Source organism: Hyperolius riggenbachi, chromosome 3 (assembly GCF_040937935.1).
Source record: "Hyperolius riggenbachi isolate aHypRig1 chromosome 3, aHypRig1.pri, whole genome shotgun sequence".
In the NCBI taxonomy this organism is placed as follows: domain Eukaryota; kingdom Metazoa; phylum Chordata; class Amphibia; order Anura; family Hyperoliidae; genus Hyperolius; species Hyperolius riggenbachi.
The window spans coordinates 275,459,313-275,486,967 of NC_090648.1; the positions used below are offsets into that span (position 1 = coordinate 275,459,313).

General features: G+C 43.8%; 1 protein-coding gene across 3 annotated transcripts in view; it reads right to left on the reverse strand.

Moving 5' to 3' along the window:
- IL17REL (interleukin 17 receptor E like) overlaps nucleotides 1–27,655 on the reverse strand; it is a 148,772-nt gene that overhangs the window by 59,027 nt on the left and 62,090 nt on the right. The gene's annotated exons all lie outside the window — the stretch shown is intronic.

Consider the following 27,655-nt stretch of genomic DNA (forward strand, 5'->3'; position numbering starts at 1 on the left):
TCCAGATGGCAATCGGATAAAATCCCTGGATCAACATCACTGGGCATTACCTAGTAATTATAGTCATTGATGTCTTTCAATGCAAGGAAGGCATCTAAGCCCCCTTTAAATGCAGATATAGAATTTGCCATAACTACTTCTTGTGGCAATGCATTCCACATCTTAATCACTCTTACTGTAAAGAACCCTTTCCTAAATAAATGGCTGAAATGTTTTTCCTCCATGCACAGATCATGTCCGCTAGTCCTTTGTGAATGCCTAGGGACAAAAAGCTCATTCGCCAAGCTTTTATATTGCCTTCTGATGTATTTATACATGTTATTTAGATCCCCTCTAAGACGTCTTTTCTCTAAACTAAATAAACCCAGTTTATCTAACTTTTCTTAGTAAGTGAGACCTTCCATCCCTCTTATCAATTTTGTTGCTCGTCTCTGCACCTGCTCTAAAACTGCAATATCCTTCCTGTAATGTAGTGCCCAGAACTGAATTCCATATTCCAGATGTGGCCTTACTAGAGAGTTAAACAGGGGCAATATTCTGCTAGCTTCTTGAGTTTTTATTTCCCTTTTAATGCATCCCAAAATTGTATTCACTTTAGCTGCAGCGGATGGCATTGAATACGATTATTTACCTTGTTGTCGATGAGTACTCCTAAGTCCTTCTCCAAATTTGATGTCCCCATCGGTATCCCTTTATTTTGTATGGTGTTAGACCATTGGTACGACCAAAATGAATGACTTTACATTTTTCAACATTGACTTTCATCTGCCATTTATGTGCCCATATAGCCATCCTATCCAGATCCTGTTGCAATATGTCACTATCTTCCTGAGAGTTGATGATTCTGCACACGTTTGTATCATCTGCAAAAATAGCAAAATTTCTTTCTACTGCATCTACTAGATCATTAATAAATAAATTGAAAAGCACTGGACCCTGTACTGACCCTTGTGGGACCCCACTGCTAACAGTCTCCCATTTTGAATAAGATCCATTGACCACAACTCTTTGTTTTCTGGTGATTAGCCAGTTCCCTATCCATGCACACAGATTCTTCCCCAGTCCTTGCAGCCTCAACTTTTGCACCAGACTTTTGTGGGGAACAGTGCCGAAGGCATTTGCAAAGTCCAAGTATATCACATCTAAAGTATTCCCAATAGCCACATTAACATTCACTACCTCTTAAAAGCTGAGCATGTTAGTCAAACCGGACCTATCTTTAGTAAACCCATGCTGATGCTGAGAAATAAGACTATTTTCTATTATGAAGTCATGTATAGTATCTCTTAGTAACCACTCAAATAGTTTGCACACAACTGATGTTAAGCTTACCAGTCTATAATTTCCCGGATCTGATTTTTTGCCCTTCTTAAATAATGGGAAAACGTGGGCTGTACGCCAATCTTTCGGAACTCTGACAGTTGAAAGAGAATCACAAAAGATAAGATAAAGGAGTTTATTGATAACAGAACTTAATTCCCTTAGGACCCGAGAATGCATGCCATCCGGGCCAGGTGCCTTGTCTATTTTTAATTAATTTAGTCTTGCCTTTACTTCTTCCTGCGTTAAGTATTTAATATTTAACCACTTGCCGACCGCCCACAGCTGATGGGCGGCGGCAAAGTGATGTGCAGAACGACCGCAATACGCCGATGGGCGGGGGGTCATTCTGCGCTCTGTGGCCGGGGATCACGCGCTCGTTGCGCGTGCATCTGCCGGCAATAGGCTCCCCCCACCCGCGACGTCATCCCGCCGGCCGTTCAGAAGCGCCTAGGTGCGCTAAGGGGCCCAACATCCTATTCACAGGTCATTTTGAGGCATTTGGTTTCTAGACTACTCCTCACGCTTTAGGGCCCCTAAAATGCCAGGGCAGTATTAGGAACCCCACAAGTGACCCCATTTTAGAAAGAAGACACCCCAAGGTATTCCGTTAGTAGTATGGTGAGTTCATAGAAGATTTTATTTTTTGTCACAAGTTAGCGGAAATTGATTTTTATTGTTTTTTTCACAAAGTGTCATTTTCCACTAACTTGTGACAAAAAATACAATCTTTTATGAACTCATCATACACCTAACAGAATACCTTGGGGTATCTTCTTTCTAAAATGGGGTTACTTGTGGGGTTCCTATACTGCCCTGGCATTTTAGGGGCCCTAAAGCGTGAGGAGTAGTCTAGAAACCAAATGCCTCAAAATGACTTGTGAAATCCTCCTAAAGGTACTCATAGGACGTTGGGCCCCTTAGCGCAGCTAGGCTGCAAAAAAGTTTCACACATGTGGTATCGCCGTACTCAAGAGAAGTAGTATAATGTGTTTTGGGTTGTATTTTTGTACATACCCATGCTGGGTGGGAGAAATATCTCTGTAAATGACAATTTTTTTACACACAATTGTCCATTTACAGAGATATTTCTCCCACCCAGCATGGGTATGTGTAAAAATACACCCCAAAACACATTATACTACTTCTCCTGAGTACGGCGATACCACGTGTGTGACTTTTTTGCAGTCTAGGTGTGCTAAGGGGCCTAACATCCTATGAGTACCTTTAGCCAGGATCTTCTACTGACCACATATGCTATTGCTCTGTTGTTATTGCCTGATGAAGCAGGATCAAACCTGTGAAACGCGTTGCATATTTGGAGTTCATAAATTAAATATATTGACTGTCTTTACTACAGTCATTGTGTGTCTACTTGGAGGCGGTAAGTTTTTTAAGCTAATTTAGCTTCCTTTTATCCTTTTGGCGCCTCTTTTCTCCTGCATAATCCTTTATATGAATGTTGCAGGTACATTAGATTATAAATACCCTAGGGACAGAGTTAGATCTAAATTATTCTACATACTCTGCAAAGCAATAATAAGTTAGCGTTGTAGAAATATAGGATATACTAAACAATTCAAATCAGAAAATCATGCTTAACCAGTTCGGCCTATCTGGACGAGCTTCCTCGTCCAGATAGGCACTGCTGCTGCCGCCGGCTCGTGCGCGCGATCGGGCGGGCCCCCGCGCGCAAACGGGCGCGCCCCGCGCGCGCTCCCGTAGCCCGCCGCTAGCCCCCCGATCAGTGAATGGGAATATAATTCCCATTCACCGATCTAACTTCCCCGCAGAAATACCGACGCTTTCTCTCCAGAGAGCGCGGTATTTCTGCCCCCAGGAAACAACTCCTCAGCATTTAAGTTCCTAGATGCGAGCTAGTTCGCATCCAGGACTTTTTTCTCTGTGGCCATCTTGTGGCCAAATAGTAAACTGCACCCACATACATTTTTGATTAAAAAAAATATTATTTTACATTTTAAAATTAGCAGTTTCCCTCCCACACCAAAAATTACCTGCATACACTTTTTTTATTTAAAAAAAAAAAACAACATAAATAGTTACCCAAGGGTCTGAACTTTTTAAATATGCATGTCAAGAGAATATGTTATTATATCATTTAAAATTATAAGCTTATAAATAGTGATGGACGCAAATTGAAAAAATGCACCTTTATTTCTAAATCAAATATCGGCACCATAAATTGTGATAGGGACATCGTTTAAACGGTGTAATAACCGGGACAGATGGGCAAATAAAATACATGCATTTTAATTATGGTAGCGTATATTAATTTCAAACTATAATGGCCAAAAACTGAGAAATAATGAATTTTTTCCGTTTTTTTTCGTATTCTTCCTGTTAAAATGCATTTACAGTAAAGTGGCTCTTAGCAAAATGTATCACCCATAGAAAGCCTAATTGGTGGCGGAAAAAACAAGATATAGATCAATTCATTGTGATAATTAGCAATAAAGTTATAGGCGAATGAATGGGAGGTGAACGTTGCTCGGATGCATGAGATTTTCGGCACTGCGGCGCTGAACCGGTTAAAGAGAACCCGAGGTGGATCTTCGGGGGGCAGATGTGACACGGAGCCATGTTCTCTGCCTAATTACATGTCACTGTTTCCCCCAACTGCCGCACTCTGCCCCCCCCACCCACCGCCGCGCTGTAGCCCCCCGAGTTTAGCAACAAGATTTGTCGCTAACTCAGAGATAAAGACAGGGGAGAGGAATTCCATGTTTAAAATGCCCGCCAGGGGCGTTCCTTGCAGGGCTTCCTGAGGTGCCATTGGGCAGCACTCTCTCCTTCGCCGAGCCTCCTGCCGCTCCCCCACCTCCCTACATGCTATGAGAGACACACAGCCTCTCAGTGCAGTGTCGTGACTCGTGACCCAGAGGTCACAAAAGTGAAAGTGTGCCATTGCGGCCCAGGGGAGGGGGGGGGGCGTTTTTTGCGGCTACCTGATCTGCTCAGCCTTACATATCAGGTAGCCTACTTTTTTTTTTCATTTTTATATGAATAATGAATAGAACATTAGTATCAAAGAAAAGAGTCTCCAATTTTTATTTTCAGTTATATATCTTTATTATAATGTTGCATCCGTCATATTTGCAAATATAAACCACAATCTGTATTTTAAACTATGAAACAGAGCAGAGCTAATGATCCTTTTAACTCCCCTGCAGTAAAAGCTTATCTGGAGCTATATACAGGAGGGGTTCTTTTAATCGTGATCGCAATCGTGTTTCAAAACAATTTCCACTAATGCGATTGAGATTCAGCTACTATACTCAGTATAGTAGTGCTCAATTACATCCAAAATGCAGCAGGATGACGATTGCGCTCAGGCCAAACTTGCAACGTAGTCGGATCGCACTTAGTTTTACTATTAGTTTTACTGTACCCTGCATTTTGGGATCCGTTAGCAATCATAATCAGATTTCAAAATGAAGGGTAGTGGAAAAGGGCCCTAAGTGCTTCAGAAGATAAGACTGTCTCCGACCCGAGTTGGGTCAGAGAGCTCAGAAAAGCTCTTTTGCATAGATAACAAGTGACGTATCTTAACTCTTCTTTTACTGGAAACAATATGAGACTCGTACCTTAGCTACTAATATTCTATTTCTTAGCTGAACTACACTTACAATTCATTATATCATCAGTTTATTTTCAAGTCAGATTCCCTTTAATAACTAGGAATGAGGGAGTACATTTCCTAAATCATAGTCAATAGCTAGGAATGAGGGGGCACAATTCAGAAAATCATGCACAGGGTGAAAGTGTTTCTCACGTAATGCAGAATTCTTGGGAAGTGGCCTTTAAATTTTGACATGTTGTGTTTTCTCGCCAAAATGCAGCAACCATATTTTTACTTTCAGTCACTACATTTTTTTATTAGCTAATTGAGTATTATAATGTGACATTAAAGAGTCACCAGGCATCATCATCAGCCAGCCAGCCTCACTATGTGAGGCAATATACAGCTGCATCACCGCATACATTTTGCAGGAGACAAGGTGTTGCACGTCACACAGGTAGTGGAGCTGGTTACCACTTTTGAAATGTGTACTAAAGAGAGGTGACACCAGTGTGATTCACACCATTTTTATTAAAAATAAATGTGCAAACATGTACCAATGAATGGTTACCAAAATAACAGCCTAATCCTCTTTCCTGTAGCCAAAGCTTTTTCTTTTCATTCTCCTTGTCACCCCAGCCAACAATCACATAAATCACCATAAAGAGGTAGCCAGTCCAGGATCCACCAGGCATTAGCAAAGATATTATATATCTTCCACACATTGGATCACACTGCTGAGTGCTGAAAAATATGCAAGAAAGCATACTGAACTTGAGCTTGCAATGTCAATAAAAATTAGGATGGCAACACCTGGTACAGCCCTGTTACCACATATCCATGATAACTTCAACAATTGCTAAGTTGCCCATGAAATGTCCCCTCAGCTATCTACCACTATAACCTAAATACTCTCAGGTTGTACTTTAGCTGATGCATTTTATGCAGAGAAAAGCTACACAGGGCCAGGAATTTGAAAAATCCTACAAGGACAAGTTGACAAGTGACTGACCATATGACAGCCCAAATATGGTTGCTCTTTGACATGGCTATCTTCACTCATGTCCTTTATATTGTGCACTTTTTGAACCTTGTTGTGCAGATTTTCATAAGACTGTACCCCTGACCTTGAAAATGTACTAAGCCAGTCACGTAGTGTCTGCAGTTATTTATGCGGCTGGTGCTACTGCTATGTTGTAGAAAATCCAGTACCTTCACAGGGCGGTTTCACTCTCCACTTTTATTAGCATGAAATATTATTGATTAATAATTTCTGTATAGGACACATCTAGGGTTCCTGCTTTTATAATTTTACATCTGATATTGTAAGAAGCAAACTACAGCTGTTATTTAATGCCTTCAAACAGGTTTGTATTTTATTATTATTAATTTGGTAACATTCTGTTGTATTTTTTGTGATACATTTTGAGTTAGTACATGTATATTATATAATATTATAATAATTATAATATTTTATATTCTTGTAGGTTTATATCAGTAGAATCAAATATTCTAGTTATTCCCAGAGTCCATTGAAAGCCTTCTGACATGTTGCTCATTTGCTATGGTGCACTTACCACACCCTGTCAGAACAGCTCCATTCATTCCTGAAGATGTTTAAATTTAGACTGAAAGTTTGACATGTAGCTTTTTCTTCTGTGAAAAAATTCATCTTTCTACTAACTACTGAATACTTATCTGGGATATGCTATGTGCTATAAGTCCTATGGGAGAAAATCACCTTACAAATGTTGTTGTTGACCCAAGATAAACTACTGCTTTAGTTGCATAGTGTACAAATATTATTATTATTATTATTAGTTACCTAGTCTACTCAGAGCCTATTTTAAGAGACTCTGAAGCCTCTTTTTTTTACATGTTTTTGTCATAAAATCCTGTTAAGCATGAATGCCCCTGTTGAATCGCGGCATCCCCGCAGCAGATGTGTGATACATTACAGTGTTTGAAAACGAAAGAGGTCCGCACGATGCTCCTAAAATCCTATAACTTTATTCATGGACGTATCCAAAGGTCAACACATATCACCAGCTGACATGTTTCGGACCTACTGGTCCTTATTCATAGTTAGAGTGCAAATAACACAAAAGGCCTCCTATATACCCTCCTTCGGTGGGGTGGGTGGTTCCCGAGACAATGTCCAGGGAAACACCCCTAACCCCACACACAGGAAGGGATATGTACAATATAGAGTACAACACCTAAAAAAGCCAAACAGGCATTGCTAATTGGTCCATAGCCAGATGTTGAATCGAAACGGGAGGCCTACAGGCATAACGTACAAAATTCCAATCAAATCCCACACCAGTATATAAAAATATGATAAAACCTATAAAAATATATAGAAAATGTGATTTGTACAATTAAAACCATCAAGGAGCAGCATATATAGAGGGAATAAGCACTAAGTTAGGAGCGCCAGATCCCAGCGGGAGTTCAGACCTTTTGGGAGTCTCGTGCCCATTCTGAAAATCCACAATGCCTCCCGGCTCTTGAGCAGTTTGGTTGTGTCCCCCCCTCTCTGTGCAGGCAAAACTCTCTCCAAGCCATGGAAGGAAAAAGAGGACATGTCACCTTGGTGGACCTGGCGAAAGTGTTTCGCCACATTGGAGACGTTGGTGCTAAGCCAAGCCGGACCACAGTAATGTTCCCCTATTCTAGCACGTAACGGTCTCGTGGTGCATCCCACATACTGTAGGGCACAAGTCCCACAAGTAATGAGATACACCACGTTAGACGTCCCGCAATTAACAAATTGCCTAATGGGGAAACTGCGTCCGTTCAAGGTTGACGTAGCAACTCGGGTTCGAGAGTGGACCTTACAATAGTGACATGTTCTCACTCCACATCTGTATGAGCCCAACACATTCAGCCAGGTAGAAGACCTGGTTCGGGACTCATACAGACTAGGAGACAATGTTTGTGCCAAAGTGGGAGCACGCCTGCTCACAAAGCGTACCCCCTGTTGCAAAACACAACGTAAATCCTTATCACCCTCCAATACTGGAAGATACTTCTTAAGGATATACACAATCTTGTCATATTCCTCACTGTACGTTGTTACATTACATTACATTACAGTGTAATAGCCCTGCAAAGCTCCTGTGCTCTCAGGGCTTTACTTCCTCAAAGAGGCAGAGCTATAGGCTGTAGCTCTGCCTCCTCCACAGTCAATCTCTGCTGATCGCCGCCTCTCCCCGCCCCTCTCAGTCTTCTTTCACTGAGAGGGGAGGGGATGAGGCGGAGTTCCACGGAGATTGATTGCGGAGAGGCAGAGCTACTGCCTAAAACTCTGCCTCTCCAGAGCAGCAGACTCTACGACTCTACGAACTTTGCATATTAATTACACAGCAATAAATCCTTCATCTGCCGTGGGGATTCAAGGGGGGCATTCATACTTAACAGGATTTTTTGACAAAACATGTAATAAAAAGTGACTTCAGAGTCTCTTTAACTTATTATTGATATAAATTAGAGAGATTCAACAAAATAGTGGTTTTGTTTGTTTAAGTATATTCTCTGGCCCCAATAAATCACTATAATAATGTTTTCTTGAAACAGTAAAATTAAATGTAAAAAGAACACACTCATACTGGATGTCAAGTGCTCAGGCTTGGAAAACATAAAGATACAAAAATAAATAACCTTGCTTTTTTTCAGCAATATATGGTAGTTTTTCTCTTTCCATCACTAAAATAATAATAAAATACGGCACAACCAATTATCAAGATATGCTATATGTATTTTTCTGTAAAAGGCAACCGCTTTCACTGGGTCCAAGGTACTGTTGTTAGAACTGTTGTATGTATAATATTTTGGATATTGCTACAAGGGGATAAGACCATTCTTTTATTTGGTATAAATAACAACTCATGGCAGAACATAAAAAATATACTGGATGCCCATTTGTACTCTCCCAACCATGTTAAGCATAGGCTATGATGTTACGCAGCATGATGCTCCACAGTACTCTGGGGATCAACTGCTGTTCCTGCTTACTACACAGAGGGAAAAAAAAATCCAACGATAATTTGCCTTTACAGAAGTAAAGATGCTGGCATTACTGATAAATGTAAGAATGTAAATCAGGGGGTGTAACGATCGGTGTAACACAGAGAGGATCTGATTATTGGTGATCTGCAGTATCACCAAAAATACAGATATATACCCGATTATTGATGATCTGCAGTATCACCGATAATCAGATATATTACTAACCTCTGGACACCTGAGAGATATGAGTGTTTGGTGCAACAGTAATACTTTGAGAACAATACAGGTACAAGGCAGTAAGGAATACTGCTAGAATATGAGTACCTTTCAGCAGCCTGAGACTCTCCCGCAGGGAGGAGTCAGACTGGGAGAGGGAAGGACCAGAGCGTGAGTGACACCAAAGGGAGGATGTCACTGACAGATCTGTGAACTATCTCTTAACTGGGGAGATAGCTCTAGTGTTGGGCGAACACCTAGATGTTTGGGTTCGCGAACGTTCGCCGAACATCGCCGCGATGTTCGGGTGTTCGCGCCGAACTCCGAACATAATGGAAGTCAATGGGGACCCGAACTTTCGTGCTTTGTAAAGCTTCCTTACAGGCTACATACCCCAAATTTGCAGGGTATTTGCACCTTGGGAGTGGGTACAAGAGGAAAAAAAATATTTGAAAAAGAGCTTATAGTTTTTGAGAAAATTGATTGTAAAGTTTCAAAGGAAAAACTGTCTTTTAAATGTGGAAAATGACATGTTTCTTTGCACAGGTAACATGCTTTTTGTCGCCATGCAGTCATAAATGTAATACAGAGAAGAGGTTCCAGGAAAAGGGACCGGTAACGCTAACCCAGCACCAGCAGCAGCACACGTGATGGAACAGGAGGAGGCGCAGGAGGAGAAGGCCACGCTTTTTGAGACGCAACCCAGGCCTTGCATGAGGACAAAAAGCGTGCGGATATAGCAATGCTTTTTGCCGCCATGCAGTCATAAATGTAATACAGAGAAGAGGTTCCAGGAAAAGGGACCGGTAACGCTAACCCAGCACCAGCAGCAGCACACGTGATGGAACAGGAGGAGGCGCAGGAGGAGAAGGCCACGCTTTTTGAGACGCAACCCAGGCCTTGCATGAGGACAAATAGCATGCGTCTATGTCCACATTGTCCATACCCTCCTCTTCCATCTCCTCAAACTCGTCATATGTCATTGTGGGGGGCCGCCGCCGTGGAGTAGAGCTCCCCAGAACAACCTCTGCGCAGCTCACTCCAACGTCGTCTTCCAAATCTTGTCGGCCGACCTCCTGCAATTGCAACCCCTCCTGCCCAACTTGCTCTGGGATTTGGGTTTCAAAGTCCTCGGACTCGCCTTGTATTTCAGTGCGCGGTGCATTTCCCACAGTTAATGGTTGTAAATCCGGGCACAACATTTCTGGCTGTTCCTCCATTGACCTTTCAAAGGTGGAAGTTTGTTGGGCTGGGAATAGCTCCTGCGAATACCCCATTGTGTCCTGAGGTAATTCATCGGACTGGTTATCTGGCAGTTGTGTGCGTGGTGTCGCTGCCGGTTGTGTCAGCTTTGTGCCCACTGGCTCCTTGTAACTGGCTGAGGACTCGGACCTCGTGCGTGATGTGCTGGTGCTGCTTAACCCACTGCTGGACGCTTGAGAGGTCATCCAAGTAATTATCTGGTCCTGTTCTTTTGGATTTGTGAGGGTTGTTGTCCTGGACAACATGGGCGGTATTGAGTGGGTTTTCTTGGGTGCTCCCCTGTGGCATGTACGTGAACCATAAGGGGAAACACCTCTTCCCTTGCCCCTCCCTCTTTCACCGGATTTCTTCCTCATTTCACTTATCCTTAAAGTACACGCTGACTGGCAGCAGTACAGTGGCAGTACAGAAATGCTATACAGTGGTGGGTGAGCGGTGTACCACTATTCCCAGCAGCGACACAGAGCACAATGCTATACAGTGGTGGGTGAGCGGTGTACCACTATTCCCAGCAGCAACACAGTGCACAATGCTATACAGTGGTGGGTGAGCGGTGTACTACTGTTCCCAGCAGACACAGAGTGGCAGTAAACACAATGCTATATAGTGTGGCTGAGCGAGGTACACAGAGTGGCAGTAAACACAATGCTATATAGTGTGGCTGAGCGAGCGGTGTACTACTGTTCCCAGCAGACACAGAGTGGCAGTAAACACAATGTTATATAGTGTGGCTGAGCGAGGTACACAGAGTGGCAGTAAACACAATGCTATATAGTGTGTGTCACAGGAGCCCTAGTGGCTGACCGCACTTAGCCTTCTAAACGGTGCCAGCGCACGGATCGTGCGAACTCTGGTCGCAGTCAATGCGCAGGAACCGTTAAGAATTAGCCGCAGACAACTCAGAAGGGAGCCTGTGAGACACGGGTAATTACAACGTACACACGATTCCACGGTATCTGCCACCACCACTGGTGTGGGCCAGTGGACCCGATTTACTGACTGACTAGTCCTGCGAATAAAACGGTTAAACACACGGTATTCTGTCTAGCCAACAACAAACAAACAGTAGCGTATCTTCAGAGACCCGGGATCAGTTCTGTGTGTGCTAATAAGCAGGGTAGCTGAGCAGTGAATGACTTGGAGGAAGTCTTTTATTCACAGCGGGGAAACCTATTGGAGCCTGTGGCTCGGTTCCCCTGGACCGGTCGCGGTCTGCTACCCTCAGGGTTGACCCGACATGGACCGTTCTGGACAGGGCGTTTGCGCCACTGCAGTCGGACGTGGTGTCTGCCGGGACTGCTGACAACGGGCAGTGGGTTGGTTAGGTCAACAGCCATCCCACGCAGGGTTCCCCTGCTAAGTGGCTGTGGACCTAAGGGAACCCCGCGGGAATCCCTGGACCTTCCCAGCTCCTGACAGACGGCACATGCTCTGCAGTAGTTTGCTACATCCCTGTTCATCCGGGGCCAATAAAACTGTTTCCGAATACCGGCAAGTGTCTTGCGGACCCCTGAGTGCCCTGTCAGAGGATTACCATGTGCGGATTTCAGCACATGTCCCCTGAACGCACTCGGGACCACAAGCCATTTGGTATTCGCGTGGGATCTACCTGTAGGGGGCTGTACAGACTCACTGTACAGTCTCCCACCTTCCCAGTACACCTTGAAAGCGGCCCCGTCTGCGAGGGGCTCAGCGGCTTGCTGCCTGAGCACCTCCAGGCTTGGGTCACTTTGTAGTGGGGCTGAGAATACGGCGCTGTCAGTTTCAGCCAACTGGCTCATGTCACACGAGGGCAGCGGCTGAAAGGTCTCAACCCTGCGGTCAGAGGAGGGGGAGGAGGCCGGAACCCCCTCCACCTGTTCTGAGCTCGGGTTCTGAGCAGTGCAGCTGCGCGGTACTGCTAGCACAGGTACACTGTCAGAATGGCACCGACGGACATTACTCAAATCATCATTGCATGCAGTAATGACATTCACTGTATTCATAAAAGGGACGTTATGGTTTTTTAGTCTTTCTTCCATTTGCTAAAAAGACACACTCCCAATTATAACATTATCATTGCAGTAATGACATTGACAGGTACAGACATTTTTCCATTACAGACAGGTTGTACAGTAAACTCAGGTACAGTTACAGCATCATCACAACAGACAGTCTGTACCTCAAACTCAGGTACCTTTGAAGCAGGCACTATTGAACCTGGTACCCTTGAACTGGGCACATTCAACCCACCTCCCCCTGGTGCTCCCCCAAGTGTATAAAGTACCTGGTGGTGGGTGGAGAGTCCGTCTCCTTCCGTGAGCGACAAGGCGGTCAGGGCAGGTTCATAGTAGGACACAAGCTTGCCCAAATCAGTCCCCAGCAACACAGGGACTGGGAGATCCTTCATAACCCCAACAACCCTTTCGTGGACCCCTCCTCCCCAATCCAGCTTCACTCTTGCGTGGGCTATGTGAAAAAGGGTGCCCTCTACTCCAGTAAGGGCAAGGGATCGGCTGGGGCTGATGCTCTCCTTTGGCACAAGGTGTGAGTGAACTAACGTAATGTCAGCTCCGGTGTCTCGGAATCCGGTGACAACTTTGCCGTTCACTCTAACAAGTTGCTGCTGGTCGGTTCGGTCGCGGATTTCCTTTCCGCGGGCAAACAGGACAAAATCTGATGATCCAGGCTGTGGTTCGCTGGCGGGTTGCCTCTGCTGTGGGTGAGGTACAGGTGATGCAGATGATCCAGGTGCTGGTGGTAAAAACAAAACATGTGGAGCACCATCCATAAACAAACAAAAAATATTAACTAAATGTACAGTGCATAGAAATGTGCAGAAAGGCCAATCAGATACAATGTCAATCCAAGAAAACAGCTATGACCTCAAAGAACCGCACCAAATCCGTACACAAATAATGTTGCAAAAAGTCCATCCTTTATTAATACATCAACAAACAATTAAAAACACAATTAAAACCAGGTGGGGAATAACATATGAACCCAAATTGTCGGAGAACCGGGAGGATAATAAAGTGCAATAAGTGCTAATGACACACCACTAAGGGTGTGAAATTGGGGGTGTTAGCACGGGGGGGTCGGGGGGGGGGGAAGGAGAAGGGGAAAAGGGTTACAAAGTGCAATGTGCAATGTGCAAAAATATATATGACCATCAGATTGCAAACAATGAGGATGACAGTTACATGACCTCAATAACAGTAAAAATATGTCTGGTGTGAAAAGTAGTGAAAAACAGGTCCTGACACAGGAGTGAATGAGGGAATGAAGAGGGAAGGACAAGTGAAAAAGCAGTGCTATAGGTTAGCAAGTAAAGTGCAGATTGCAATGAAAGTGGTCAAAAACAGAAGCCACCAGTGTAGTAAGAGTCCTACCAGTAAAAAAGTAGCTCCACGGGTCCCCCACCGCTGCTATCGCGATTCGCCACCGTCCTGTGGCTTTCTCTTTTCACACCAGACATATTTTTACTGTTATTGAGGTCATGTAACTGTCATCCTCATTGTTTGCAATCTGATGGTCATATATATTTTTGCACATTGCACATTGCACTTTGTAACCCTTTTCCCCTTCTCCTTCCCCCCCCCCCCCCCCCGACCCCCCCGTGCTAACACCCCCAATTTCACACCCTTAGTGGTGTGTCATTAGCACTTATTGCACTTTATTATCCTCCCGGTTCTCCGACAATTTGGGTTCATATGTTATTCCCCACCTGGTTTTAATTGTGTTTTTAATTGTTTGTTGATGTATTAATAAAGGATGGACTTTTTGCAACATTATTTGTGTACGGATTTGGTGCGGTTCTTTGAGGTCATAGCTGTTTTCTTGGATTGACCAGGTGCTGGTGGTGTCTGTCTCCGCTCCAGACAGTCGAATTTCATGTGTCCGGGCTGGCGGCAGTAGTGACAGGTGACCTCTCCAGGCGCTGCAGCCCTGGGTGCAGAAGCTGTGCTGGGTGGCCTCTGTGGCTGACGGCTCACAGGGGCAGGAGAGTCTGCCGAGGTATTGGGCTGACCTCCTCTCCAGCTGGGTGGGACAGTTCTGCGGGTATCAGCCACCCGGATAGTTGCAAAAGTCTCAGCAAGGTCTGCAGCGACAGTGGCTGAAGCCGGCCTGCCAAACTGTCGTACATCAGCAGGGCAAATGTTCAGAAATTGTTCCAGGACTATCAAGTCCTCCAGGACATCATAAGACCCTTTGGTGAGGCCTCGAGTCCACTGGCGGAGTGTGGTGAGCAAGCTGCTGACCACATCTCGGTACGAATCAGAAGACTTTTTCTGCCAGGCCCTGAACTTTTTCCGATAGGCTTCTGGCGTCAGCTGGTACTTAGTAATGATAGCGTCTTTTATAGCAGCATAATCATTATCCTTCTCCGCAGGCAATTCTGCGAAGGCATCAAGCGCTTTGTAGCGCAGCAAAGGTGTCAGATGTCTGGCCCACTGGTCTTGGGACAGACGATACTGATGTCATGCTTTTTCAAAAGATCGCAAAAACAAGTCAATGTCTGTGTCTTTCTCAATATTAGCAAATTTAAATTTTGCACTTACGGGTGGTGCAGCTCCTTCAGCAGGGAGGCTGGGCGGTGAACTCCGGCTGGCCTGTTGAACCTTTGCCATGTTGAGCTCATGCTGTCGTCTCTCCCGCGCCACTGCAGATTGGCGATCCAACTGCGCTTGCATGTACTGCAGGTACTTGTCCAGGTCAGCCTCCATCAGCTTTCGTAATGCCTGCTGCATTACCGGGTCAGTACAAACGGACAGTCCAGTACTGGCCGGTTCCAGGCGAGTACCTTCAGAAACTCTGGGATTGGGGTCCACACTGACATTCTCTTGCGTAACTGTTGATGCAGGGCCCTCAGGATGCACAACCTCTGTACGGTCAGGAGTCTCAGTCTCTGGTTCCCCTCGATTGTCAGATGGGCTGGTATCCACTTCAGCGGACACTCCCGGCTCCCGCAGTTGCTGGGTATCCCATTGAAACAATTCCGTTACCAAGTCCCCTTGTTTCTTGCGGCCGACATCAATGCCTCTCTCTTGGCAAAGATTTTGCAGGTCCGCCAGGCACATTTTCTTGTAGTTCCCGGACATTTCCACACCAAATAAAATAAAACTTTTGGGGAGGGGTACTGGCTACACAGTCTCTCTGTATATATATAAAAATATATTGCCTTCCAGCTACACCAACGAATTAGTTCGTTTCTTGATAGCGCTAGCGCTATCTTAGATACTTTCAGCACAACACAGGTCCCAACCGCTGCCTAACACTGTCACAGGAGCCCTAGTGGCTGACCGCACTTAGCCTTCTAAACGGTGCCAGCGCACGGATCGTGCGAACTCTGGTCGCAGTCAATGCGCAGGAACCGTTAAGAATTAGCCGCAGACAACTCAGAAGGGAGCCTGTGAGACACGGGTAATTACAACGTACACACGATTCCACGGTATCTGCCACCACCACTGGTATGGGCCAGTGGACCCGATTTACTGACTGACTAGTCCTGCGAATAAAACGGTTAAACACACGGTATTCTGTCTAGCCAACAACAAACAAACAGTAGCGTATCTTTAGAGACCCGGGATCAGTTCTGTGTGTGCTGATAAGCAGGGTAGCTGAGCAGTGAATGACTTGGAGGAAGTCTTTTATTCACAGCAATATAAATAATTAATATATACAGACAATTATTATAATCAACAATTATTAAAACAGTAATAGCCAGTATAAAAAATAAAAGAAGGGAGAAAAATACTTAGTTCCTGGAAAGATGTCCTTTTTGTGGGAAAATTTCTGGGTTTCAATCAAAGTTCAGAGTTCAGACCAGGTGGATGCCAGCATATCCTCAAGCTGGCACTGATGAGTTCAAGATGTTTTCAGGGTGGAGGACTCAAGCCCGCCTGCTGGCTCTGTGCTTTTGATGAAGCTGGTTTGGGGGTGTGGCAATGCCGGACCCCTCTGAGCTACCAGCAAATGACAGTTCATTCCCTCTGAGAGATTTTAGAGCTAAACTTATGAATTGCTGTAACTCCTGAACCATACACGTTACATTTAGGGGCGTAACAGCTTCATACTTGGAGGAAAATACAGATTAATATGATATCCGACATGGCTAGTGCAGCAGATCAGGGTCCTGGGTAGATTCATACCTGGGTTGTAGGGGCCCCGGGCCCCTCTCGACTGGTATCAAGAGATCCAGCATGACCCTACGGATCCAATGATACCGCTCTCATAACCACCCTATTTATTGTATTCTGTAAATGGGCAAAAGATTATATAGTACATTCATTTCTTCCTGCTAAGGCTGGAGTCAGCCTGACTGGAGTCCAGCTGTGTCTGCTTCTTGGGATCTCCGTCTATGAAAGGCCCTGTTGGCTCCTTCAATTAACATCTGAATGTGAGATCAGCTTAGACAAACTTTGAGTTTACACCTCTGGCTTAATCAGCAGTCACAGGGCCAGTCTTCCTGCCAGCTGCTAACAGGGGAAAAAAAAACTGCCTATTTAAAAAAACCCGGAATGTCAATCTCTAAATCGCTGGCCTGACTACCATCCAGGGCGATCGGCGCAATAAACCGATTGCGTTCTAGTTTCTCACGGCTGTTCCGTGACAGTGTGGCTGAGCGAGCGGTGTACTACTGTTCCCAGCAGACACAGAGTGGCAGTAAACACAATGCTATATATAGTGCTGGGTGAGCGGTGTACACAGAGTGGCAGTAAACACAATGCTATATAGTGTGGCTGAGCGAGCGGTGTACTACTGTTCCCAGCAGACACAAAGTGGCAGAAAACACAATGCTATATAGTGTGGCTGAGCGAGGTACACAGAGTGGCAGTAAACACAATGCTATATAGTGTGGCTGAGCGAGCGGTGTACTACTGTTCCCAGCAGCGACACACAATGACTGGGGGGACCCTGGCTAGCGTGGCTGGAGCGCGAACTACCCTGCCTGCCTACCCAAAGCTAAACCCACAGGCAAATGGCGGAGATATGACGTGGTTCGGGTATTTATTTACCCGAACCACGTGACAGTTTGGCCAATCAGAGCGCGTTCGGGTCCGAACCACGTAACCCGTTCGGCCAATCACAGCGCTAGCCGAACGTTCGGGGAACCATCAGGTGTTCGGCCGAACTCGAACATCACCCGAACAGGGTGATGTTCTGCAGAACCCGAACAGTGGCGAACACTGTTCGCCCAACACTAGATAGCTCTCAAGGTCGGACAAGCCAGGTCGGCAACACACGGACATACAAAGTACAAAGACAGGAGACTGATTTGGTAATACTAAGGCAAGCAGGGTTTGGCAACAGAGAATCAGATATAGCGAAGTACCAAATCAGTGAACAGAAGAGTGGTCAGGAAATCAGAAAGTCATAACAGATAATAAACAATGCCTAGTCTTGGGTCTGAGCTCCGTGAACATCAACACCCTGGAACTAGTCTGAAGTATAACAGAATGGTAACACAAGTCCCTAATCTTGGGTGTGAGGTCCTTGATCGTCAACACCCTGGAACTAGTCTGAGGTATAACAGAATGATAACGCAAGTCCCTAATCTTGGGTGTGAGGTCCTTGATCATCAACACCCTGGAACTAGTCTGAAGTATAACAGAATGATAACACAGATTCCTAATCTTGGGTGTGAGGTCCTTGATCATCAACACCCTGGAGCTAGTCTGAAGTATAACAGAATGATAACACAGATTCCTAATCTTGGGTGTGAGGTCCATGATCATCAACACCCTGGAACTAGTCTGAAGTATAACAGAGTAATAACACAGATTCTGACAATAAGGTCTGAGTGCTACCACGTAGTGATCAGACAACAGCGAATGACCAGCACCCAGTATATATAGCCCAGCGCTCTCCAGCGCCTCCCTTAAGTGCTGGACCAATAGGAACTGGTACAATCGTCAGCTGACCGGCTGGGTCAGCTGACTCCCTTCTGGCTGTCATAAAAGTTCTGCCTCTCAGCGCACGCGCGCGTCCTTCTAAACCTGTGTGGACTATCAGTCCCAGCCACACCAGACATGTCTTGCGTATCACCCGCCGCGCTGGACGCAGAACCAGCCGCACCGCTATCAAGGCATGCGGCGGTTTCTCCGCGTTCAGCCACACTGGCAGATGTAGGCCTATGCGTGCAAACCGCCGCGTTGGATGCGGAATCAGCCGCCTTGTTCTGAGCGCACGCGGCGGCTTTTCCGCATTTTCTCACAGTGGGTAATATTTTACAATGAACAAGCATAAACTAAATAATCTATGAAACAATATGCAATTTTATAGATGACATAATTAATGACACTAGATTAGGTGAACCTATTTGTATGTAAAAAATGTAGCCAATGATGCTAGTTTTTTTTCTTTTTATTGAAAAAATATAAAGCAAATAACATCAACATTTTATAGTATAGAAACAGTGATGACCACACAGATATTTAAACAGGAAGTAGCATGAAGCACTTACAGATCAGAGACCTCTGCGGTGGATGGGGGTATGTATTGCTGCTACCGCCGCTGGCAGTGATTGATGCAGGAGGGGAGCACGCTGAGGGGAGAGCCCGAGGTGAGTGAGGGGGGGGACTGTCCCCCTCCCCACCGATGTGCACTGCTTTTTCATCATGCTGTGACCCCTCCTGCCCCCAAAATGGTCCTGAGCAGGCCCCAGCGCCCCCCACCTTCCCCGCAGGTGCAGGGGCTGCATCACCTAATGATATGCCCCTGCTCAAGGTATAAGGCTAAGTTCACACTATGCAGGCTGTGTAACACCCACCCTACAACTAACTGGCATTAATGCAATGTGCAGTCTGCACATTATAATGTGCATGTTATTTTTCATAGCATGAAGTTGCAGCATTGTGCATAGTGTGAATGCACTTCAGTGGCGTAGCTAGAGATCATGGGGCCCCATAGTAAAACTTTCATGGGGCCTCAGATGTAGGCACTCTTAAGCAATGCCACCTGCCTCTGCCCTATAGAAATGAGCTAATTGGGCAATTTAAAGTCTCATGCAATTAACACTGCACATAGTTCATGGACAGTGAGACAAAGTCAGAGAGTGGAGAAGCACAAGAAAGTTAATGATGAATCCATTAAATACCCACTGGGCCCCCTATGCTCCAGGGCTTCATAGCAGCTGCTATGGCTATTGCTACACCCCTGATGCACTCTAAAGCTCCCACATGGACAAGCAAAACAAATGAAGATCCCAGGCACAGTTCTGACTATACCACATGATAGCTTAGTAAGCAGAGTACCTGTATATTACTTTTATGTAAAAAAAAATGAGGTTTCCTCAGATAACAATCCTATTTTAAAAATGTTGCAATATGACCTGAAGCAGCTTATTAGTACAGATCTGCGATTCGGACCCCAAAGGGGCTGGATACAGACTGAACTCCCAGAGAAGATTACAACAGGCAAATGAAATGATTGGTTGAGGATCTCATGCTGTAACTTTTTTTTTCTGTTTCAATAAACTTTTATTGTTAAAAAAAATGAAATGATTGGTAAAGTGGTTCCTGACAATATACTTTAAATGTAACAAGTTTATACACAGACAGAAATTAGCCTTACTACTGAGTGCATATAGAGGGGTAACAAATCTGTCTCGCACCGGTCAAGACTAAGGCCTCCTTCAGATGGGAGGCTGAACTGCATGCTTGCCATTTAGCACCTTGTCTGCTGCCCATAAGAGCCATTTGAGTACAATTTTTTTTCCCTTCAAACTCAGCTCCCTTCCGGGTTATATCCTGACTAGATTTAAGGAATGCTTGAACTCAAGTTTCTCACATCAGGTTCTGTTTGCATCATAGTTTATAGTTTTTCTTTATTATATATCATCATCGTAAAAAGCCCCCAAATAAACAAAAAAAAAAAAACGTACACCGGTCAAGACTAAACAGGAAGTAGCATGAAGCACTTACAGATCAGAGACCTCTGCGGTGGATGGGGGTATGTATTGCTGCTACCGCCGCTGGCAGTGATTGATGCAGGAGGGGAGCACGCTGAGGGGAGAGCCCGAGGTGAGTGAGGGGGGGGGGACTGTCCCCCCTCCCCACCGATGTGCACTGCTTTTTCATCATGCTGTGACCCCTCCTGCCCCCAAAATGGTCCTGAGCAGGCCCCAGCGCCCCCCCCCCCACCTTCCCCGCAGGTGCAGGGGCTGCATCACCTAATGATATGCCCCTGCTCAAGGTATAAGGCTAAGTTCACACTATGCGGGCTGTGTAACACCCACCCTACAACTAACTGGCATTAATGCATTAATACAACTAACTGGCATTAATGCAAACTTGACCGGTGAAAGTTTTTTTTTGTTTGTTTATTTGGGGACTTTTTACGATAATGATATATAATAAAGAAAAACTATAAACTATGATGCAAACAGAACCTGATGTGAGAAACTTGAGTTCAAGCATTCCTTAAATCTAGTCAGGATATAACCCGGAAGGGAGCTGAGTTTGAAGGGAAAAAAAATTGTACTCAAATGGCTCTTATGGGCAGCAGACAAGGAGCTAAATGGCAAGCATGCAGTTCAGCCTCCCATCTGATGGCCTCTTCAGATGGGAGGCTGAACTACATGCTTGCCATTTGGCACCTTGCCCTCTGGCCATGAGTGCCATTTGAGTACAAATTTTAACACCATGCGTGTGAGCATTTGGCAAGTGGTGGCGTTACAACAAGGCACAGAACCGTAACATGTCGTGTCTGAGTGTAACTACAGCCACGCTCGGATGTGACTATATGGGGGGGCGCCTTCCCACCACCGGTACCGAGTGCTAACAAGCATCTGGCCAATGCAGGAAAGCAGCTGACAGGCGGTGAATTTACCACCTTCATCTACTCCCGTGAAAGAAGTCTAAAGATGGTCAACGAGATACTAATAATTCCACCATGCATGCAAATTTTATGTAAATTGTATGCAGCTTGGAACTTGACCAATCAAAAGAGACAGATACTGCATTTGCATTGCCCAGTTCCAAGATTAGTGAAATTTGCATTTAAGCCAGAATGATTACCATCCTGTATATGTCTTGTCAAAACATATTCCATATTGCAAAATTAAATAAGATTTCTATATAACTTAATTAAAACACTTCTATACCATTTCACAAAGTAGAAAAACAGTAAAAACATTTATTAACTTAGTATTCTAAATTCTCAAATTCCTATTATTTACAAATTTCACATCGAAAAAAACAGTAAAACGTACAACTTTATAACATTAAAAAAATGTGAAAAAAAATACAAAAAAAAATCTCCATTCAGGCACACAGGTTGGATTCTGGCAGGATGAAATTCACAGGATCATTGAGATAATTGCCACCTAAAATAAGAGGAAACATTATTCTTTACATGTTTTTTTTTTTTCTGAATATAGAAAGCCAAATGGGCAATCCAGCTCTATGCAGATGATTTTCTACAAGAAGTAAGTTGTACAAGCTGAAGGAGAGGAGTCATTCCTCTACTCATACTATATTGACAGTCCTAACCAAATGGATCATCTGACACACTTTGACTACCCCTAGCATAAATTAACATTTCATTATAAAATGTTTTATTTATGCCAGTAAAAAAAATCTCTCTTTTTGTCAGAATACTGCTTTTCTCATTTTATAAATGTGTGTGTATATATATATATACACTTTATGTTTTTATTTTTGTCACATTTACAGTTCAACCTGAGGTGAGGGGGATATGGAGGTTGCCATATTTATTTCCTTTTAAACAATACCAGTTGCATGGCTGTTGTCCTGATCCTGTGTCTCTAAAACTTTTAGCCGTATACCCTGAACAAGCATGCGCCAGCTCAGGTACTCTGACTCAGTTGACTCCGATTTTACTGGATTCGCCATATGCTTGTACCAGGGTTTTGATTCAGACACTCCTTATGCCAAAAGATCAACAGGGCTGCCAGGCAACTGGCATTGTTTACAAGGAAATAAATATGGCAGCCTCCATATCTCTCTCACCTGGGGTTCCCTTTAAATTTGAAAACTAATCTAATTAACTAATGAAAGCTGTGCATGTCGTTCAATGAAGGAAATAGCTTTTCACAGCTTTATAAATTTATCATAGTTTTCAGTTTACAGTCAACTAGATTTGCCATTTTTGAAATGTTGGTCCCAACTTCTTGCAAATGTCTTTCTCTGCACTTTCTACATACTGATCTACATGTGTAAATTTGTTGGGAAATTTCAAGGGATCAGAGGTTTCTAACCAAGACTTAAAAGTGTACATGCAAAGATACAGATACATTTATTGCTCGTTACTATCACAAGTGCTGGTTATCAGAGAACCTATCAGCGAACTCTATTCTGCTACATATTATGTTATTTGGGGGGGAGGCGATTTTAGTTTTTTATAAGGGTTATAATATGTATTATAAATAGGGATATTATACATAGCAGCACAATGGTATATGCTTTCTTTTTCTGATGAACAGTAATTAAATCTCAAATACAACATTTCTAATAATATCATCATTGTCACGATCACTTCTGCAGCGTGTACTGCTGGCTGCAGTGGTATTGCAGCCCAAGCAGTTCTGATTTCATTACATGCATTTGCTTGCATAGTTTTGTTTGCACTCAAACTAGTTGCTGATTCCATCTGCAGTTGCTCTGCAGTTCTGGCCAGCTCAGGATTGAATGATTACCATTCACCTGCGTGGGAACCTGCATGTCTGCTCCCATTGCATGACCTCAGTATAAAGATCTGCTTCCTGCAGGGCTATCATAGTTTCAGAAAAGTCTGTTACTCTGTCTGCCCCCCCCCCCCCCCCCGTTCCTAGATCTCGTGTGGACTGCACTGACTCCTGCGAGGGGGTCAGTGAGTCCTTCTAGTCCTGATCCTGTTTATCAGTATTTGTTACTTTGCTGGTCTTGCATCATATATTGGTTCATTGCCGATATATACGCATACTAGCGCGTTTGTTATTTTCCTTGTATTCGTGTTACGTTAATACATCAGTGTCGCTGATATATACGTACTCTAACTGTTTATATCCTGTGTTCAGTCAGTCAGTTTCTAGCACGCTTTGGTAGGTTGCGCATATCGTGATCACCCGTGCTTAGTTAGTTCAGTCCTGTTCCTGTTACCTTGTGTGGATTGCGCTCACTTCTGCGTAGAGGTAGCGAATCCTTCTGAGTCCTGTTCCTGTTACCTTGCGTGGATTGCGCTCACTTCTGAGTAGAAGTAGCGAATCCTTCTGAGTCCTGTTCCTGTTGCCTTGCGTGGATTGCGCTCACTTCTGCGTAGAAGTAGCGAATCCTTCCTAGTCCTGTTTCTCTATTGTTCCAGTTCCTAGCTAGTGTTCCTTGCTTATGTTATATATCGGTTCATCGCCGATATATACATATGTTAGTCAATCATTTGTAGCTTGATTGATAGCTGTAATTGTAATACACTAGTAATATCGTATCCATTGTATTTAAGTATTGTTTGTGGTTGCTCAGATCTACGCCTGCTCTGTGCGCCACATCTCCTACGGGAGTCAGTCCTCTCCTCCACTACAACTGGGGATATCCTGGTTCCTTGTGCTTGCGTGGGTGTCTCCTTCACATCAGGTTATGCATGTCATGCAGACTGTGGAGAATATACCACTGAGCGTAACAATCATGAACATTTACTCTTGGAATACTACATGCTAAAGTGAAACCTGCATCCCTGTCATTGCAGTTATGCATTAAAAGAAATGTAAACTGGAGAATGGGGAAGCTGCCATCTTTAACCACTTAAGTACCAGCGGTTTCTGCCCCCTTAAGGGCCAGAGACCACTGGTACAATAAACGGCAGAATAGCTACGAATACTGACGAATCACAGCACATACGCAATCCCTGTCCACGCCGCACGCCGGGAACCTCAGCCACCCACTCTGCCATCTCTATGATGGCAGAGTTCCTGTGAGATGGTCAGGAGCCACTTTCATTGGCTCCTGACCCTGTCTATCAATGTAAGCCAATGGGAGCTGTTTAGGTTGATAGGCAGGGTCAGGAGCCAATTAAATTGGCTCCTGACCCGCTCACAGGGCTCTGCCATTATAGAGACAGCAGAGCGAGTGAGCTGCAGCGGGGGGACATCGGAGGGGTCGTTGGAAGCAACAAAAGCAGCGAGAATGCGCAGCATCGGTGTATTAAAATCTACCCCTGGCAGCCAGATAGCCATCAAAACAAGGTGTAAATTCCAATCAGCGCCTTAAGTAGTTTAGAATTGCCAATTGCCTGGCTGACCCTTTTGGCTTCAATACTTTTTAAGGCACACACCAGCAGTAAACAAGAGAACAACACAAGTCAAGATTAAATACAAAATGCCTAATTTGAATAAGGTTTTCTGGGTCAATGGTTTAAAATGTATTACCGGAAGAGGTTGAGCACAACAGTGATGCTAGTAACATTTTAGAAAAGCTATTTAGCAATGACGCCTTCCAAAGTCTTCTCACTTAATGTTTCCTTGTAAGTTACATTTGCAGTCATACAGGATGGTTTAGCAGTTACATAGCTATCTAGGCTTAAAAAAAAAAGACATTCATTCATCAAGTTCAACCTTTTGAGCTTCATTGCACCTCAGTCCAGAGTAAAGGAAAGTCACAAGGCAGGAACTCTTCCTGGCTTGTTTAAGGTTTGATCTTCCTATACCTAGTAATCAAAGCTGAGGATGCCTTTAAAACTGAGGAAAGTCATTTTTAAATGCAAGTATAACCTTTATTATTCTGGAGAGTCCCTTTCTAAATAGGTGATAAAATCTCTTTTCCTCCATACAAAGTTCATGTTCTCATGCCTTTTGTATAGACAGGTATAAAATGTATTTACAAAACTATTGTTTTGCTCTTTTATACTGTATATTTATGCATGTTAATGAGGTTGCTTTTTAATTATTTCTTCTCCAAATAAAATAATCCCACGTTGTCTAGCCTTTCTTGGTAAGTGAGATCTTCTATATCTTTTATTAAATCAGTTGCCTACTTGAATGGTAAGTACATTAGGATTTGGACATTAAGGCCCCTTCTACACATGCAGGATAAACCTGCATTGCATTACCCTATTTTGCCGCAAGGGGCTGCAAAAGCAATGAAAGTCCAAGGAGACTTCCACACATATTGCTGTCCCTTGCGGTGCACCAGAATGCAATGCAAGGGCAGCAGTGAGTTATTACAAGCACCCCCCTTAATGCATGGTGCTTGGAGTAATGAAAGTCAATGGGAACCGCATGTCATTTAAATGATAGAGCGTGTTGCATCGTGGCGCACATGCTCAGACCGGCGGGAATCCCAGTGAGCCATGCATATGACCCTTTGGGTGCATTCTGCCACAGGGTCAAATGTTTCTCATTTTTGTGGTATGGTGCAGCAGGAGCATCACTAAAGCTGTACATGTGGGTTTTTGTTTTGCTCTGGTCCAAGCACTGAAAACAAATCCATACAACTTGCTGGTTAAGCATATCTAACATTTCCAGGAACTTTGTTTTGCATAGACTGAGAAGAAGGAAGTTCATTTCAGAAAATTATTTCCCCATGCCTAACTTAGTCAGTTGTTGATGCTTTATGGTAAAAGCATATACTGTTATTTCCTTACCCTAAATCTACTGACTATGACTAGCTTAGCCATCAACATGTACTGTATATGATTCACCTCATGACTATTTCTATCAAATGGAATATGTAAAATAAACATTCCCTAATAAAATAAAAGCACAACTGTAGAATTTAAGATTTGACCAGTCACTTGGACGGTCTCCTTTGTCCAATTACAGTTTCTCATAGGTCACAAAATGCAATCAAAACATCCTGAACATAAAACATAACAAAATGAATAATTTCCCAAAAAGTCCTTATTTGCAAAATACTTAAATATACTTCTGTATTTTGTGTTAAACCCCATGTGAAAACTGTTTATTTGAGCAGATCAAATCACTTGGGCCCTAGGACTGGCAATGTAAATTATCAGTAACCGTGCAACCAGGCGGTGAGTTGTTCCATCCAATGAGGATAAGTAGCCTATTCGCTACTATGTAGAGAAAAATTGTTTCAACCAATAATCTATTTGTAGTGCTCCTGTAAGTTCCTGGAGGCAGAGTCTACGTTCAAGATTGAAAGCCACTGCCCGCTGTTTGTGCACATACGAGCCCTGGCGCAAGTGAGTAGCATATTTCCATAAACAACTTCATTAAGCATAAGTAGCACCTACCCCCAAAACAACATAATTAGACAATATACCCAAAGCAGAATAATTATGCAGTACCCCCCCCCCAAAAAAAAAAACTCAGAATAATTAGGCATCATATCCCCAAACAACATACTTAGACATTATTTCCCCCAAAATAACATAAATAGGTAGCATGACCCTCCAAAACAACATAATAAGGTAGCATATCCCCCAAACAACATAATTATGCAGCATGCCTCCCCAAACAACATAGTTATGCAACATATACCACAAACATCACAATTAGGCAGCATTTTTTTCAAAAACATAATTAGGTAGCATTCCTCCAAAACAACATAGTTAGGCAGAATGCCCCCACCCCCAAACCTGTAAAACAACATAATTTGTCTTCTTTGCACACTTGTACATCACATGTTATAAAGCTGTGAGCATGTCTTTTTAGACCTGATAAAAGGACAATAGTGCCACAGCTTTAGACTACCTTTCGCTAGAGTTATCACCCACAAGTCAAGCCTGGACTGCCTGAGGGCCTTTCTCGTTCTATGCTATTGTTACAGTAACCATCAGCCACATCATCCATAGACATAAGTCATCCCACAAATGAAAGCATGAGTGCCTTTTCAGGTCCCTAGTTCCTTTTATGGACAGACTAAAATAAATACAAATTGGGCCTCTTCTCCCACATATTGAAGTGTATTCACAAAGGTCAGGCATTTTTACATGCGCAGATACCACATGTTCTTTTTATGACGTTTTTGTAACTCGTGACATAATGTGTGTAATTCTTAGTAAATATATCTGCGCTGTCTGTGTATGTGAATGTTACCAACTGTTTGTGAATATCATGGGGATTAGTCAGACGATAAGGGAGAAGATTGTCTCCCCTGTATTTAAAAGGACACATGATTTATGCTTAAAGACAAAAGTAAGAAAGTTACATATCAGATTTTATACAACAGGGATTATGACAAAGTTTCTGAAAGGCTTATTTAAACTCCCCCCCCCCCCCCCCCCCCATGTTTAAAAAAGCAGGAATTCTGTTTTCAGCAACAACAACAAAAAAAAGGTATTTAAAGGTTAAATTAAATAACTTATATAACTAGGGAGATGCTTTTACCT